The sequence below is a fragment of the Staurois parvus genome, unplaced genomic scaffold (assembly GCF_062004578.1).
Source record: "Staurois parvus isolate SC_StPar_1 unplaced genomic scaffold, SC_StPar_1.0 ptg000586l, whole genome shotgun sequence".
Lineage (NCBI taxonomy): Eukaryota > Metazoa > Chordata > Amphibia > Anura > Ranidae > Staurois > Staurois parvus.
Window position 1 is genome coordinate 2,671,337 of NW_028318382.1, and position 18,058 is coordinate 2,689,394.

The 18,058-nt window shown below is 43.6% G+C and overlaps 1 long non-coding RNA gene across 1 annotated transcript in view; it reads right to left on the reverse strand.

The window, feature by feature from the left end:
• Window positions 1-240: 240 nt before the first annotated feature.
• LOC149450029 (uncharacterized) overlaps window positions 241-18,058 on the reverse strand; it is a 30,870-nt gene continuing 13,052 nt past the window's right edge. Inside the window, exons 3-4 of the long non-coding RNA XR_016315315.1 lie at window positions 8,667-8,776; window positions 241-420 (exon numbers count right to left, since the gene is read on the reverse strand). This is a non-coding gene — a long non-coding RNA (uncharacterized LOC149450029). The remainder of the gene's footprint in view (window positions 421-8,666; window positions 8,777-18,058) is intronic.

The following is an 18,058-nucleotide window of genomic DNA, read 5'->3' on the forward strand; positions in this document are numbered from 1 at the left end:
CCTGGCCGCTATCTACTTGCTGATCGCATTCTGCTGGTTGCTGACCCCCTCCTTACAGTGTTCAACCTTAGTAACTGATAGGTGCTTGTAATGACTGTATCGGATGGCACAGCGCAAAGCCAGTGAAATAATGAGATGTCACCAGCACTTGTGGCAAACATATACATTATATGTACCAAAAGACCCCCCAGTGGGACTTTATTGCAGCAATAAGATATTACACGTACATCCAAGAGCACATTTTTGTAAAAGAATAATCAACTTTATTACATACACATATTTTGTATAAAATACATAAATTGTAAAAGAACATCGCTCCAACAATATTCTTACAAGAGAACTTTCTTCGTAAGGTCAAAGACCACTCAAGAAGGAAGAGAAAATTACCCCAACGCGTTTCGATCATTCCACATTTTCGATCTTCAGGGGGCATAAAGACAGAAAAAGTTTCTAGTAAACATGTAAGCAATAAAAGGTGAATATTCCAAAAATAAACAATTGGTCAATAGAATTTTGTCTCATAACCAAGTATAATACTTACAAAAACATATGTCAGAGCAATTATGGAATGGATGACATCTAGGATGAGATTCTTTTATTTGTTCAATGTCACATCAGGCAAGTAAGCCAACATTTGGGGCCATGCAGGGTCAACACAATGATAACTTACAATATAATCTAGCATGTATATTTATGTATACATCCATGCTTGGTTATACTTTGAGCTATCACTTTGAAAAAGAGTGTACAGTATATGTTTGCAATGGAGTGCTGGTGAAGTCCCATTGTTTCACTGTACAGTATGTAATAGTGATGCAATGATTTATCGGCCTCTGAAAATTATCAGCCGAAAATAGGGTTATCTGCGTTTTGCTGATGGGGAAAAAAAAGTGCAGATGATAACTGACTTCAATACAAAAATGCCCCCTATTGACTTCAATGCAAAATAGCGTCCCATTGACATCAATGCAAAAATGCCCCCTGTTGGCTTCAATGCGAAATTGCATCCTATTGTCTTCAATGCAAAATAGTGTCTCATTGATTTTAATTCAAAATTGCATCCCATTGCCTTTGATACAAATATGCCCCCTATTGACTTCAATGCAAAATTGTATCTGTTTGACTTCAATGCAATAATCGTGTCCCATTAACTTCAATAAAAAATCATGTTCCATTGACTCCAATGCAAAAATGCCCCTAATGACGTCAATGCAAAAATGCCCCTAATGACGTCAATGCAAAAATGCCCCCTATTGACTTCAATGCAAAATCGCATCCCATTGACTTCAAGGCAAAAGGACCCCTATTGACTTCAGTGCCAATAAAGGCCTCTATTTAAGTTTTTCAATTTTAAATATATTTCATGTTATTTTCTGTCTACCTTTTGTGTGTTACTTTCAAAAGTCATTTTACGCTACTGAATTGTATTTTTTTTCATTCATATTCATTTAAATTCATACTGATTAAAGAGTCAAATATAATACAATTATATACAAAAAAATATATTTTGTAACCACTTGCCCTCCTGAGGTTTTACCCCCCCTTTCTGACCAGGTATTTTTTTACGGCGCTGCATTACTTTAACTGACAATTGCGCGGTCATGCAAATTAAATTTATGTCCTTTTTTTTCCTACAAATTGAGCTTTATTTCAGTGGTATTTGATTGCCTGTGCATTTTTTTTTATTTTTTGCACTATAAAAAAAAAGGCCGACAATTCTGAAAAAAAAAAAAACAATATTTTTGACTTTTTGCTATTAAACGTGTCCATTAAAAAAATGTAAAAAATCTAATTTCATCATAAATTTAGGCCAAAATGTGTTCTGTTACATGTCTTTCCTAAAAAGAAAACCCAATTCGTGTAAATTAATTGGTTTACGTGAAAGTTATAATGTTTACAAATGGCAGTATATATGAGGGGATGTTATTTTTTATTTTTACTAGTAATGGTTAGCGATCAACGACTTTTAGCGGGACTGCGGGACTGCAGCAGGCATTCTGACACTGGAGGGAACTGACTTGGTGTCACTGACATCCCCAGTGACACCAATACAGTGATCAGTACTAAAATAAAAGCACTGACACTGTAATAATGGCACTAGGCAGGAAGGGGTTAACATGAGGGACGATCAAAGAGTTAACTGTGTGCTGTTTCACTATAAGCTGTGTCCATGTGCTTCACTGTAATCACACTGCTTTGGATGGCTGTGCTGTGCACAGCCATCCAAAGCAGTGTGCACGAGCTGACAGGTAGGAGAACTGTTTTATTTACAAACAGTTCCCCTCCTCATCGGAGATGCTCGGCAATCACTAGGCGCTGGCGAGTAATCACCGGCTGGGACCCGGTGATTGACACCCGCAGCCACAAATGGCGGCGCAGGTAGGGCGCGCACGCCCCCTACCTGGAAATGCAAAATCACATATATATATATATATGTGATTTTGCGCACCCGTGCCGCCCTGTAGCAGTATTTCTGCTATAGGGCGGTCGGGGAGCGGTTAAAAAAACTGTCCATTTCGGTTTTGGTCTTCGGCCATGTGCATCCTGAAGTTTCATTTTGGTGCACCACTAGTATGTAAAGCATAAATTGTTGGCCACACATTATATAGTTAAAAATACGCTTTGAAAAAGGGAATAAACAAGTCATTTATGTAATCCATCTATGCTAAAATTCAAAAGCCTGGAACTGGGCTTTAAATTAGTGCTGACAATGTATTTCACTACACCTGTTATGTAGACTTTACCTGCTTGAGGGTTACCCCTGGTAGTACCTTCACCAACTGATGGGATTGTTGTTTATTGCTGGAAGCTGACAATTCTATATCCTCTGTACTACAACTCTGGGTCAGTTTTATAGGTATATGTAGTTTTAACCCTTTTAGTGCTTATGGTTTTATATTATTATAAATTTTGTCTATTAATGTGTGGAATTTTTTTTGGATTGCATTACTTTTAGCGTTCTGTTCAAATGAAAACTGTTATTTAAACTGGAAACATTGTTCAAGCGACCGATGCCAAGGGGTAACCACAAATTTAACAGTTACAATATGCGAAAGTCTTTGTATAAAGGTAGCGTTTCAGTTAGGTGACCTGCTGAATATGACTTGTATTTTATATTATTTTTGTTTCTGTCTACTTTTGGTACTACATTTGGATAAACAAGATGTACAAAACACTGTGTGCAGGAATGAAACAGGTCTATCCGCCAAAAAGGCGTACTTTGCTTCCCACATATTTTTAGTTGTGCATATTTGCAAATTATCTTTGCGCTAGCTTGGTGGTGTAATGTATGTTAGACCTTTTCACAATTTCAAGCTGTAAACTAAATAAATTCCAAACTTCAGTAGCAAGTCCACTTGGGCTTATCGCTAAAATGATGAATTTTCCTATATTGGGGTATAAATGCCTGGATATTGAACTAATAATGTGTTCCCAGCAAACCTCTGTATCTGTACCTAATGTGGGGGGTCATAAAATGAAAACCGTTTTGTGTGTGTATATATATATATATATATATATATATATATATATATATTGTACATATAGAGGAGTACCTCGGTTTAAGAATTTAATGTGTCCTGCGGGATGTTTCGTATTGCGAAAAATTTGTAAACTGAAATGCAGTTTCCCATAGGAATGCATTGAAAACCAATTAATCCATTCCGGAGGTCAGAAAACAGTGAAAAAAAAGTTTTTTATCTGTTCAAAACGCTTTATAAAGTGCACTTTAAAGGCATAAATGCTGTACAGGGACATAATTAAAAAACTATTTGTAAATGCATTGAAAACCAATGAATCCGTTCCATAGGTCATAAAAAAGTAAAAAAAGTCTTATCTGCTCAAAACACTTTATAAAGTGCACTTTAAAGGCATAAATGCTGTACAGGGACATGATTAATAAAAAAAAATCATAAATGCATTGAAAACCAATTAATCCGTTCTGGAGGTCAGAAAATCGGAAAAAAGTCTTATCTGTTCAAAACTTTATAAAGTGCACTTTAAAGGCACAGGGCCGGTGCTATAAACGCTTCGTATTGCAAAAAAAATTTTGTAAACCGAGGCATTAATTTCAATAGATTTTCATTTGTAAACTGAAAATTATGTTAACCGAGGCACATATATATATATATATATATATACACACACAGTACTGTGCAAAGGTTTTAGGCAGGTGTGAAATAATACTGGAAATTAAGAATACTTTCAGAAATGGCTGTGTTAATAGTTTATCTTTTATCAATTAAGAGAATGAGTAAAAGAAAAATAAAGATGAACAGAAAAAAGTTGCAAATCACCAGAGTGGCTAAGTGCACTTCCGCCTGCAGCACTAGGGTTGTTGGTTCAAATCCCAACCACGGCACCACCTGCTTGGAGTTTGTATGTTCTCCTTGTGCTTGCATGGGTTTTTTCCGAGTACTCTGGTTTCCTCCCGCACTCCAAAGACATGCTAGTAGGGTAATTGGCTCCTGTCTAAATTGGCCCTAGTATGTACAGTATATGTATGAATGTGAGTTAGTGACATTCGATTGTATGCTCATTGAGGGTTAGGGACTGATGTAAATGTACAATATACTGTATATGTAAAGTGCTGTGTAAATTGACAGCTCTATATAAGTACCTGTAATAATAATTCTAAATCAAAGTTTAGTGTAACCACCCTTTGCCTTCAAACAGCATCAATTATTCTAGGTACACTTACACACAATTTTTGAAGAAACCTGGCAGGTAGGTTGTTCCAAATACCTTGGAGAGCTAACCATAGATCTTCTGTGGATGTAGGCTGCCTCAGATCCTTCTGTCTCTTCATGTAATCCCAGACAGACTTGATGATGTTAAGATCAGGGCTCTGTGGGGGCCAAACCATCACTTCCAGGACTCCTTGTTCTTCTTTACGCTGAAGATAGTTCTTAAAGCGGAGTTCCACCCAAAAGGGGAAATTCCACTTTAAAGATTGCTCCCCCGCTCCCCATTCAGGTTTGGCACCTTTGGGGAGCGGGTACCCGAAATTGACAGGTACTCGCTCCCACTTCCGGAGCGATCGCCTAGGCGATCGGAAGCAGAGGTTGTCCTCCTACCCTCCCCTTCCCGTAGTCTTCTGGGACACATGACAGGTCCCAGAAGACTACAGGGCCATTCAGGAAGCGCAGTGCTACTCTTGCATGTGCAGTGGGTACCCGGCTGTGAAGCCGCAAGCTGTCACAGCCGAGTGACCACATGGAAGATGCCGGCATCTGGAATACAGGACGGTGGGTAAAACGGGCTGCAGCGGAGGCACCGTGGGATCGTGGGACAGGTGAGTGGCTGTTTTTTAAAAGTCAGCAGCTACAGTTTTTGTAGCTGCTGACTTATATTTTTTTTTACAGTGTGAGTGGAAATCCGCTTTAATGACATTGTCTATATCTTTGGGGTCATTGTCCTGCTGCAGAATAGATTTGGGGCCAAGCACACACCTACCTGAAGGTATGGCATGATGGATAAGTATCTGCCTGTATGATGCTTGATGCTATCTTGAAGGCAAAGGATAGTCATATCAAATATAATATTGATTTGGATTTCTCTTTTGTTCATTTACTTTTTTTTTCTCATTATGTTAATTGATAAAAATAAACTATTAACATGTCTATTTCTGAGTATTCATAATTTACAGCATTTTTAACACCTGCCTAAAGCCTTTGCACAGTATACACACTGTATACAGTTAGGTCCATATATATTTGGACAAAGGCACAAGTTTAGTTTTTTTTCAGGTATTTACCAAAACATATTCAAGCTATAGGTCTATAATAGATATGGGCAGAAAGTGTACGCTCTCAGGTTTAATTTGAGGGTATGTACATCCAAATTGGAGGAAGGGTTTGGGAATTACAGCTCTTAAGAGTAGCCATCCCCTCTTTTTCAAGGGACCAAAAGTAATTGGACAAATTAATAAAAAGCTGTTTCATGGCCAGGTGTGGGTTACTCCTTCGTTATTTCTTCATCAATTAAGCAGATAAAAGGTCTGGAGTTTATTCTAAGTTTGATATTTACCTTTGAAATCTATTTCCGTGAACCTACATCATACGTTCAAAGGAACTGTCCTTGCAAGTGAAACAGGCCATTGTAAGGCTTCAAAAAAGAAACAAATTCATCAGAGAGATATCAGCAACATTAGGAGTGACCGAATCAACAGTTTGGTACATTCTGAGGAAAGAAGGACGCACTGGTGAGTTCAGCAACATAAAAAGGCATGGACGTCCACGGAAGACAACGGTGGTGGATGATCACAGGATCCTCTCTATGGTAAAGAAAAACCCATTCACAACATCCAGACAAGTGAAGGACACTCTCCAGGAGGTGGGCAAATCATTGTCAAAGTCTGCAATCAAGAGAAGACTTCCTGAGAGCAAATACAGAGGGTTCACCACAAGGTGCAAACCATTCATAAGCCTGAAGAATAGAAAAGCCAAATTAGACTTTGCCAAAAAACATCTAAAAAAGCCAGACCAGTTCTGGAAAAACATTCTTTGGACAGATGAAATGAAGATTAATGTGTACCAGAATGCTGGGAAGAAAAAGTGTGGAGAAGGCTTGGAACAGCTCATGATCCAAAGCACACAACGTCATCTGTAAAACATGGTGGAGGCAGTGTGATGGTATGGGCTTCCAGTATTGGCTTCCAGTGGCACTGGGTCATTGGTGTTTATTGATGATGTGACAGAAGACAGAAGGAGCCGGATGAATTCTGCAGTGTTTAGAGATATACTGTCAGCCCAGATTCAGCCAAATGCAGCAAAGTTGATTGGACAGCGCTTCACAGTACAGATGGACAATGATCCAAAACACACTGCAAAAGCAACCCAGGAACTTTTGAAGGAAAAGAAGAGGAATATTCTGCAATGGCCGAGTCAGTCACCTGATCTCAACCCAATTGAGCATGTATTTCACTTGCTGAAGGCAAAACTAAAGGCAGAAAGACACACAAACAAAAAATAACTGAAGACAGCTGCAGTTAGAGCCTGCCAAAGCATCAGAAAGGAGGAAACCCAGTCTTTGGTAATGTCCATGGGTCCCAGACTTCAGACAGTCATTGCCAGTAAAGGATTCTCAACAAAATATTAAAAATGAAAATTTTATTTATGATTATATTCATTTGTCCAGTTACATTTGAGCCCCTGAAAATGGAGGGACTATGTATAAAAAAGGTTGCCGTTCCTAAAATTTGTACTTGATATTTATGTTCAACCCCTTGAATTAAACCTGAGAGTGTGCACTTTCAGCCCATATCCACTATATAGCTATAGATTGAATATGTTTTGGTAAATACATGGAAAAAAAATAAAATTGTGCCTGTGACCAAATATATATGGACCTAACTGTATATATATATATATATATATATATATATATATATATATATATATATATATATATACACACACTCTGTATATATATATAGATAGATAGATAGATATACAGTATATATACACTGCACTCAAAATCTCACGATACATGGCCCCATTCATTCTGTCCTGTACATGGATCAGTCATCCTGGTCCCTTTGCGGAGAAACAGCCCCAAAGCATGATGTTGCCACCCCCATGCTTCACAGTAGGTATGGTGTTCTTTGGATGCAACTCAGCATTCTCTCTCCTCCAAACACGACGAGTTGTGTTTCTACCAAACAGTTCTATTTTGGTTTCATCTGACCATATGATATTCTCCCAATCCTCTTCTGGATCATCCAAATGCTCTCTAGCAAACTTCAGAAGGGCCCGGACATGTACTGGCTTAAGCAGGGGGACACGTCTGGCACTGCAGGATCTGAGTCCCTGGCGGCGTAGTGTGTTACTGATGGTAGCCTTTGTTACGTTGGTCCCAGCTCTCTGCAGGTCATTCACTAGGTCCCACCGTGTGGTCCTGGGATTTTTGCTCACCGTTCTAGTGATCATTTTGACCCCACGGGGTGAGATCTTGCGTGGAGCCCCAGATCGAGGGAGATTATCAGTGGTCTTGTATGTCTTCCATTTTCTAATTATTGCTCCCACAGTTGATTTGTTCACACCAAGCTGCTTGCCTATTGCAGATTCAGTCTTCCCAGCCTGGTGCAGGTCTACAATTTTATTTCTGGTGTCCTTCGACAGCTCTTTAGTCTTCACCATAGTGGAGTTTGGAGTGTGACTGTTTGAGGTTGTGGACAGGTGTCTTTTATACTGATAACAAGTTCAAACAGGTGCCATTGATACAGGTAATGAATGCAGGACAGAGGAGCCTCTTAAAGAAGAAGGTACAGGTCTGTTAGAGCCAGAAATCTTCCTTGTTTTTAAGTGACCAAATACTTATTTTCCACCATAATTTGCAAATAAATTCTTTCCAAATCAGCCAATGTGATTGTCTGGATTTGTTTTCTCATTTTGTCTCTCATAGTTGAGGTCTACCTATGATGCCAATTTCAGGCCTCTCTCATCTTTTTAAGTGGGAGAACTTGCACAATTGGTGGCTGACTAAATACTTTTTTGCCCCACTGTATATATATATATACTGTATATATATACAGTATATATTAGCAGTGCATACTGGGACTGATATAGAGCAAGCCCCAGGGTTTCAGAACTGGTCCAGATCTTCACCTCAGTGAGAAATTTATAGGAAATCTGAACCAAAAGGACATATATATACAGTACATTCACCAGACAGAGTTAAATTCCTGAACAGTGTGTCTGGGCCTGGAAAGCCGGAAACTGAGCCAGAAATGTGCGAAGGATTCAGCAGATGTTCGCCACTGCATTCAGTGCTTATCCTCCTCGAAAGAAGAAGAAAAGGCGTTTGTAGTTAGGCTGTGTAACGTGTTCAGGATACAGCCTGGCATACACAATAGAGACAGTAATCAGTTTAGTGCACCTTACAACTCAGCCACGTTTAAGCTGCCAAACTTGATTTTGAAAGAAATTTTTTTGTTTTTCCATTTATTTTTTAAGCACAGGTATTCCCTGAACTCATTTCTCTATTGTTCAAGTCTTAATTTTGCTTGTTTGTTCACATGAATATTAGAATTATGTTTATATTTAATTTATTTATTATAGATATTTATATAACGCTGACAATTTGCTCAGCACTTTACATATATATTGTACATGCACATCAGACCCCACCCTCAAACTCTAATTCATACACACACTAAGGTCAATTTACATAGGAGCCAATTAACCTACCAGCATGTCTTTGGAGTATAGAAGGAAACTGGAGTATCCAGAGGAAACCTACATAGAGACAGGGAGAACATGCAAAGTCCAGGCATGTAGTGCTGTGGTTGAACCGACAGCCATATTACTTATTCTCCTTTGTATTTTAAAACCACAGCTTGCTGCAACTTTGACCCTGTGCTGGTTCAACTTTTTTTTTTTTTTCGAAAACGGAACTAAACCCACCAAATGCAGAAGTAAAAACTGTCCCTTTATCTGAATCAATACTCACTGGACATCCCCATCTTGGGATGATCTTTTTGGCTACTGTTTTGGCATCCTCCTTGTTAGTCTCAAATGCCTCTGGCCATTTCCTAAACTTATCCACGATCACTAGTAGATACTTGATTTTAACTGTTTCCTGAAAAAGTCACACTCAAGGCATGCCAGAAATGATAACTGTCACAGGACTGCCCTCAACCCAACTGTCAAGCCACTGAATGGCTGGTGTCATAGCTGATCACACATGCTACACAATGGCAACTGCAGACCAAAGATTGGTTAAGATGGCATATATTAATGGACCTGGATTGGATAGAAGTTTGCCATGCCAACAAAAGTCCCACCCCATTTCTTCTCTAAATGAACGACCACACTAAACATCTTAAACGACGCAGTCGCGCACTGGAACGATTCTGGCGCAAAACCAAATCCCCTCAAGCATTCTCCCTCTACAAATCCGCCTTCCTCACCTACACCTCCTCCCTCCACGCCGCCAAACAAACCTACTTCGTAACCCTCATCAACACCCTCTCCTCCAATCCTCGTCGGCTCACCCCCACCCAATACCTCACTCACCGCCCACGAGATTGCCATTCACTTCCAAAATAAGATCGACGCAATCCACCTACCTCCCCACCTAGCCCACCTAGCCTACCTCCCACTACAACCCCTCCAATTCTCCCCTCCTCTGACCTCGCAACCGCCCTGCCCCCCACCACCCTTAACATCCCGCACACCATAACCCCCCCAACACTCTGCTCCTTCAGCCTTGCCACCACTGAGGAAGTCACCAAGGTCTTCTCAGAAGCCCGCCTCACCACTTGCCCCCTTGACCCTGTCCCCACACAACTCCTCTGGGCACCCTCCCCCTCATCCTACGCTCCCTCACCCACATCTTCAATCTCTCCCTCTCTACTGGCGCATTCCCCTCCCCCCTAAAGCACGCGCACATTACCCCCATACTCAAAAAACCCTCCTTGGACCCCACTGACCTGAACAACCTTAGACTCATCTCCCTGCTGCCATTCACTTCCAAGCTCCTTGAGCACTTAGTCTACAATCGCCTAAGCTCCCACCTCATTGACAACAACCTCCTCGATCCACTACAGTCTGGATTCCGTCCCCTACACTCAACTCACCCCTTCAGTCTCTGCCCGTATCACCCACCTGCTGAACAACATATCAGACTGGTTGTCATTCCACTTCCTCAAACTGAACCTTTCAAAAACCGAGCTCCTAATTTTCCCCCCAACCTGCGCCCCCCCCCTCTCCATCACGACCAACAACGCCACCATCAGTCCCACCCCACAAGCCAAAATCCTAGGTGTCACTCTAGTTTCAAACCTGTCCTTCCAACCCCATGTCCAATCGCTAGCAAGCTCATGCAGGCTCCACCTCCGTAACATCTCCAAAATACATACGTTCCTAACCTCAGACCAGGGGCGGACTGACCATTTGGAAACTCGGGCACTGCCCGAGGGCCCAGGGTTAGTAGGGGCCCCATGAGATGCCCCTGGTACCTTTTTCATTGGCTTTTTTGAGTTTGGGCAAGGACACAAGGCCCCATGATCCCCTATTGCCCGGGGGCCCCATGAGTTGTCAGTCCGCCCCTGCCCCAGACACTACTAAACAACTCGTTCACTCCCTCATTATCTCACGCCTGGACTACTGCAACTCCCTCCTCACCGGCCTACCTCATCACAGACTATCCCCGCTTCAGTCAATCCTGAACTCAGCGGCCAGATTCATCCACCTTACCAACCGCTCCTCTTCTGCCACCCACCTCTGTCATTCCCTCCACTGGCTCCTGATTGCCCAACGCATCAAATTCAAACTACTAACACTGACATACAAAGCCATTCATAATGCTGCCCCAAACTACCTCACCGACCTGATACCCAAATACCACCCAACCCGTAATCTTCACTCCTCACAAGACCTCCTACTTTCTAGCTCCCTGGTCTCCACCTCCTACGCCCGACTACAGGACTTCTCCAGGACTTCCCCCATCCTCTGGAACTCACTACCCCAATCCATCAGACTGTCACCTACCCTCCTCACCTTTAGGTGCACCCTGAAAACCCATCTCTTCAGGGAAGCCTACCCCACCCTCACCTAACTGCCAATCTCCTCCACTCCTCCTACCACTCCATCACCCACAGCCACTTCTGTACCACTATCCCCTCCCTCCTAGATTGTATTCTCGAAAGAGCAGGGCCCTCGAGCCCCTCGTGTATTGTTTTGTTACTGTACTGTCCCCCATTATAATGTACAGCGCTGAGCAAACCTTTGGCGCTATATAAATACTGTATTATAATAATAATAATAATAATAATAATAATGAAGTGCAGTGCTACTCGCGCATGCACAGTGGGTACCCGGTTGTGAAGCCACAAGCTATTACAGCCAGGTACCCACACTGAAGATGACGGCCTCCTGGAAAACAGGATGGCCGGTGAAATGGCTGAGGGGGACACACCGTGGGACTGAGGGACAGGTAAGTGGCTGTTTTTTAAAAGTCAGCAGCTACAGTTTTTGACAGGGTGAGTGGAACTCCGCTTTAACAATGTCCTGGGTTGCAGAGTCCAATAAAAAAAGAAAAACGGTACAGTGGCTCTCTCAAGTCTGGTTACCTGATCCTTGGTTTGATGTTAAAATGAGGGCTGTCAACTTTTGAAGCAGTCCCTTTTTCTCTGATATCAAGAGGGTGTCCTTAGAGACCATCTGACCAATTAAGCAGCTGAGGGGTGGCCATGGGGAGGCCACTGTGTTTATGACTGTATCATGACCCTCCCTTATATTTATATTAATGTCTTCCAATATGTACCAGATGCATTCTGGAAACTGGTAGATTTTTATTTAGCATTACATTCGTATCCAAAGATACTAAACACATAGAATATCAGATGGGCCTGTCACCCAGGAGGTATCTGACTGCTATTTAACCTTCTGTATACTATAGCTTAGCCATGTATGATCTCGATTTGTTCGGTATGATATTCCCCATTCAAATATATACTTAATATTGATGTGTCTTGGTCCTGTCTGATTTTATGAATTGTAGATAGTTTTTGAAATTTTGAGTTGGGCAGGGCAGGGGGTCTCCAAAAGGTCACTGCAAGTCTGACTGCATTATGATACCCATTTTATGGCATGCTATGTGTTCCTGGAGCTTTAATTGCCTACAAACCATGGGTGACAGAACTGAAGGATTTTGTCATAGTTTTACGATAGGTCAGAGGGAAGTGTTAATCTGTAGATTTTTTTATGGTCAGCAGAAATGATCAGACATCCTGCCAGAACTCAGTTAACTGTGTGTAGCTCTGGCAAAGGCCTGTGTACTGTTGTCTTCTGTCCCTAAGTTGAGATAAAAGACTCTTTGAAGTGTGTTAAATGTTAAGGCTATGGTTTCTATGAATCCATGAAGGAGGAGGGAGGGGGCAAGGTCACTGTGCTGTACCTCTTCTCATGACAAAATGGCTGAGATGAGCTGGGACATGAAGAAATTGGACGCATACAGTTTTCATGGGCCCAATACGCACAACCATTACACTACCCCTCAGATACAGTCTCCTTTAGTTAAATGGATTCCCTCTTTGTCGTTCCAGAAGGATCCCACAGATGGGCTCCCTGCTTCTCACCCAGCATTGCTTGGTGACTTGGACAGGTCATCATTCAAGCCTGTGGCCTAAGCATAAGGTTCCTCCAATCTCTGCTAAGGTGCAGCCTGCCATACACATTAGTGCTTCATAAGCTTTTCAGTATCAGGCTTCTTTTTCTGAAATTTGCACCTGGTCTTGAGTTCACACATTTGTTAAAGTATTAAGCCCAACACCAAAAATGTAATATATTATTGCAGCTTACCAATCATTAGATATGCTGGCTGCATTGGTTTTCTTTTTGTAGGCCTTTCCCTCTGTTTTTACTAGGTGATCTGGCCAGTAAAACACCCCCTGTGTTAGAGTGCCTACATTCTGGGTGAAGGAGCACAGGGGGTACACTGGGACAGTAGTATTGTTAATCTTGGGGGAGGGTAGTGTTAGATATACTAGCAGATTTAAATACATTAACAAATTGATGCCAAACACAGGCTAACCCTATAAAGGCAGTTACAGAAAACATTTTTTTTCTTTTTTGGAATAAATGTTTTACGTTTGGTTTATCTCATCCCTGTAACTGACACATTCTGCTGTATAGCTTGTTATTTTAAAAAGCAACAGACATACTGGCCATTCTGCTGTATAGCTTGTTATTTTAAAAAGCAACAGACATACTGGCCATATCACCAGATGAAAATAAAAGAAAGCTTAATAAAATAAAACTAATGCAACTGTGAGATGGCGAAACAGCTTTCATTGTTTGAACACTGATTGAAGTAAATTAAAAACGTGCTGACTGACATTCTGCAGTTTAGCCACAAGGTGTCACTGTTTTTTTTCTAACACAGCCTCAGACTGCATAGCTATTTCTATATTCATGAAGGGGTGGGGTTTGACACTTGGAGAGTGAACAGGAAAAGTAAGGGTAGCCATGCTTGAGAGAGAAGATGGCTGAGTGATCTGAGAATCCGTCGCCATCCAGCTGTGATGACGGCCCTCCGTAATCAGAAATTCACTTGAGTGAAGCTAATGGTGTTGAAGACGCTAACCCTGTTCAGAAAGGAAGATTTGCTTCCAGGAAGCTAATGAAGACAGAGGAGCAAAGCAACATATACTGCTGATGACATCGCATGCTTAGTAGAGAGACATCTATTCTGTTCAGAGTCACCAGCGGATGCAAAGCAGACCTGGGTCGGTAAGATCGTGCACGCACCTCATTTCAGTGTTGGCGCCTACAGGACTGAGACAGGCCTATAGTTAGTTAGGGTCTCTGTGCCACAAGTGTTGTTACTGATTATTGGAAGGACTCCACAACTTAAAGTGACATTTCACATTGAAGAGCTGATAAAATCCTAAAAACTCAAGCCAGACTGGCGTTTTGCTCAGAAGGAATACTCAGGCACGTGCTACAGGACCAGTTATGGGAGGGGGAATACTGTAGATTTGTGTAAGATTGTAAGCTGTTGTGCTGCACCGCAGGCTAGCACATACCGTACACCCATACACTGATTCCTGCTCTTTTAGGGTAATAACAGGTAAGGTGTGGCAGCTTATTTGTGCCCGCCAGTAGGTAAATTACTACACTTTCTACCTTCATCCATCAGGAGGTGCCGTGCTGTGCAGCACAAGGGTCTCAGCCTTTGGGCTGTGTGTATGTAAATTTATTGTATGTTTCCAGCATTTGTGGTTGTGTTTATTTGCCACATCCAAGTAAAATTCTGTTGTGGCAAAAGCTGGTGTTGAGGTTGCTTTCCTCATTCATGACTTCACTGTATCCTGGTGAGCCCACCCCAGTACACGGCTTACACAACCATCACATCTATTTGGCAAGCTACACTAATAAATGTTTGCTTTTGGGTTTAATACTGCTTTAAGTTTTACCAGGTGGATGTTCAGGCTTCCTCTGATACTACTGCTATATTAATATGAACAACCATATATGAACATAAATGTGAAAAATATGTGCAATGTTAAACCCCCCACACATGTGCATGTTAAAGTCTAATAAAGTCCAAAATATTAAATCCAAATGATTCAACCCTCCACTGTGCTCTGAATATACACCAATTAGCCATAACATTATGACCACACATCTAATATTGAGTAGGTACTCCTTTACCTTTCAAAACAGCCTGACCTGTTATGACATGGCCTCCACTGGACCTCTAAAGGTATGCTATGGTATCTGACACCAAGCCATCAGTAGCAGATCACTGCCTCCTCCAGCTTGCCTTCCCATAGTGCATCCTGGTGCCATCTTTTCCCCAGATAAGCAACGCACACACACCCAGCCATCCATGTAATGTGCGTAAAATAAAACTTGATGTATCAGACCAGACCACCTTCTTCCAACGTTCCATGGCCCAGTTCTGAAGCTTACATGCCCATTGTAGGTGCTTTTGGCTGTGGGGGGCACAGTCTCTGATGGGGGTGCTGCTTATGATGGAGTGCGGCTTTGAATGAGTGCAGAGCAGTTAAACACAGCAGTTGAACTAAAGCAGGAGAACTTAAGCAGCAGGAAGACACAACAACAGCAAGAAACTCTACTGCACGCTGGACAGACTGCAAGGAAACACCCTGGGAAACATCTCTTACATACCTGAGTCCCACTCCGTGTACCTTTTTATATAATACACCCCTCTTCTGCTCTTCATTTTACTATCCTCTGTTCACAAATCTCATTTCTTTACCCCTCTGCTCCACCCCAAAACTTGTACATCTCCCCCTCATTGCTATCATCTCCCTACTATTGCTTTCATCACCTCCCCAAAATGCCTCTTCCACTCCTCCTTCTCATTTTCCTCTCCTCTGTTCCCAAAATCCATTCACTATATCCCTCTGCTCCTCCCAAACATTTGTATATTGTGCCCTCACTGCTTCCCTCACCCCTCTATGGCACCCACCACCTCCTCCTATTACTCCACTCTCCCACTGACCCCAACACCTCCACTAGTAGTTTCTCACGCTCCTGCACATCCCGCTCCCATGCCACCTTTCTCACCCTTCTCCTCCTCATAACCGCGGGGGACATCTCCCCGAATCCTGGCCCTCCACCACCTCCCGCACAAAATCCTCCCGCCTCCACGTCCTGCCGCAACCCCCGCAACTTAGTATCTGTCCCCCTGCTCCCTAAAATCTCCCCCCCCGTTTTCATGTGCACTCCTGAACGCCCGATCGGTGTGCAACAAGCTTACCGCCATCCACGACCTCTTTGTTTCCCGCTCCCTCAACCTCCTGGCGATTACGGAAACCTGGATCCAGCCCACTGACTCTACCTCCCCTGCTGCACTCTCCTACGGCGGTCTCACCTGGACCCACTCACCCAGGCCCAACGGTCGTAAAGGTGGTGGGGTTGGCCTGCTCCTGTCACCGCTGAGCACCTTCCGAGTCCTCCCAAACCCCCCCTCCCTATCCTTCTCCTCCTTCGAGGCCCACTGCGTCCGACTATTCTCCCCAACCCCCCTGAAGATTGCTGTGATATACCGGCCTCCTGGATCCATACCCCGCTTCCTGGAAGACTTCTCCTCCTGGCTACCCTTCTTCCTCTCCTCTGAGCTACCCACTATCATCCTTGGGGATTTCAACATCCCTGTCAACCTCGACAACCCGGACACAGCCCGTCTCCTCCACTTAACCTCCTCCTTTGCACTTGCACAGTGCATACAATCCACCACCCACTCCGACGGTAATATCCTTGATCTTGTCTTCTCCAACCGCTGCGCTCCCCACAACCTCACTAACACCCCCTTCCCTCTCTCTGACCACAACCTGATTACTTTCTCTATCTCCTCATCCTCCAATGCCTACCCTTCCAAATGTCACACTACTACCAGCCGTAACTTCCGCAACCTTAACCCTGCCTCCCTCCACTCTGCAGCTGATCAACTCCACGACCGCATCCTCCCCCTGTCCTGCCCCGACTTGGCTATGACTACCTACAACAACGCGCTGTCAGCAGCCCTTGACTCACTAGCGCCTTTAACCACACGCAACATCAGACTCTGACCGCTCCAGCCCTGGCAGACTGATCACACCAAAACCCTCAAACGACGCAGTCGTGCCCTGGAGCGACTATGGCGCAAAACAAAATCCCAACAAGCTTTCACCTGCTACAAATCTGCCTTCCACACCTACACCTCCTCCCTCCATACTGCCAAACAAGCCTACTTCCTGACCCTCATCAAGGCCCTCTCCTCCAATCCTCGCCGACTCTTCTCCACCTTCAACTCTCTACTCTCGCCCCCCCCCACCTCCACCCAGCACCTCACTCACTGCCCTTGAGATTGCCAATCACTTCAAAAACAAGATTGACACAATTCGCAAGGACATTGCCGCAACTCACACGCCGTCTCAACCCGTCCCCTCTCACACAGCTACCCCCTCATCCCCCCTCCCCCTCGACATAACCCACAGGGACTTCGTCGCTGCTCAAACTCCCTCCAACCCCCTTCCCCCTCACTCAGCTACCCCCTCTACACCCCTCTCCCACGGCCCCACCACTGCTCTAACCTCCTCTCCCACCCCACCCTACATTCCTCATACTGAAGCTCCCCCAACACTCCGCACCTTTGACCTTACTACCATCGAAGAAGTCTCCAGGATCCTCTCTAATGCCCGCCTCACCACCTGCCCCCTTGACCCTATCCCCACACAACTCCTACGACCTCCCTCCCCCTCCATCCTACGCTCCCTCACCCACATCTTCAATCTCTCCCTCTCCTCCGGCACTTTCCCTTCCCCTCTGAAACATGCACACATCACCCCCATACTTAAAAAGCCCTCCCTGGACCCCAATGACCCGAACAACCTCAGACCCATCTCCCTGCTCCCATTTACATCTAAACTCCTCGAGCGCCTAGTCTACGCCCGCCTATGCTCTCACCTCAACGACAACAACCTCCTCGATCCCCTACAGTCCGGCTTCCGTCCCCTACACTCCACCGAAACTGCCTTACTCAAACTCTCCAACGACCTGCTAACCGCCAAAGCTAATGGCCACTATTCAGTGCTCCTACTCCT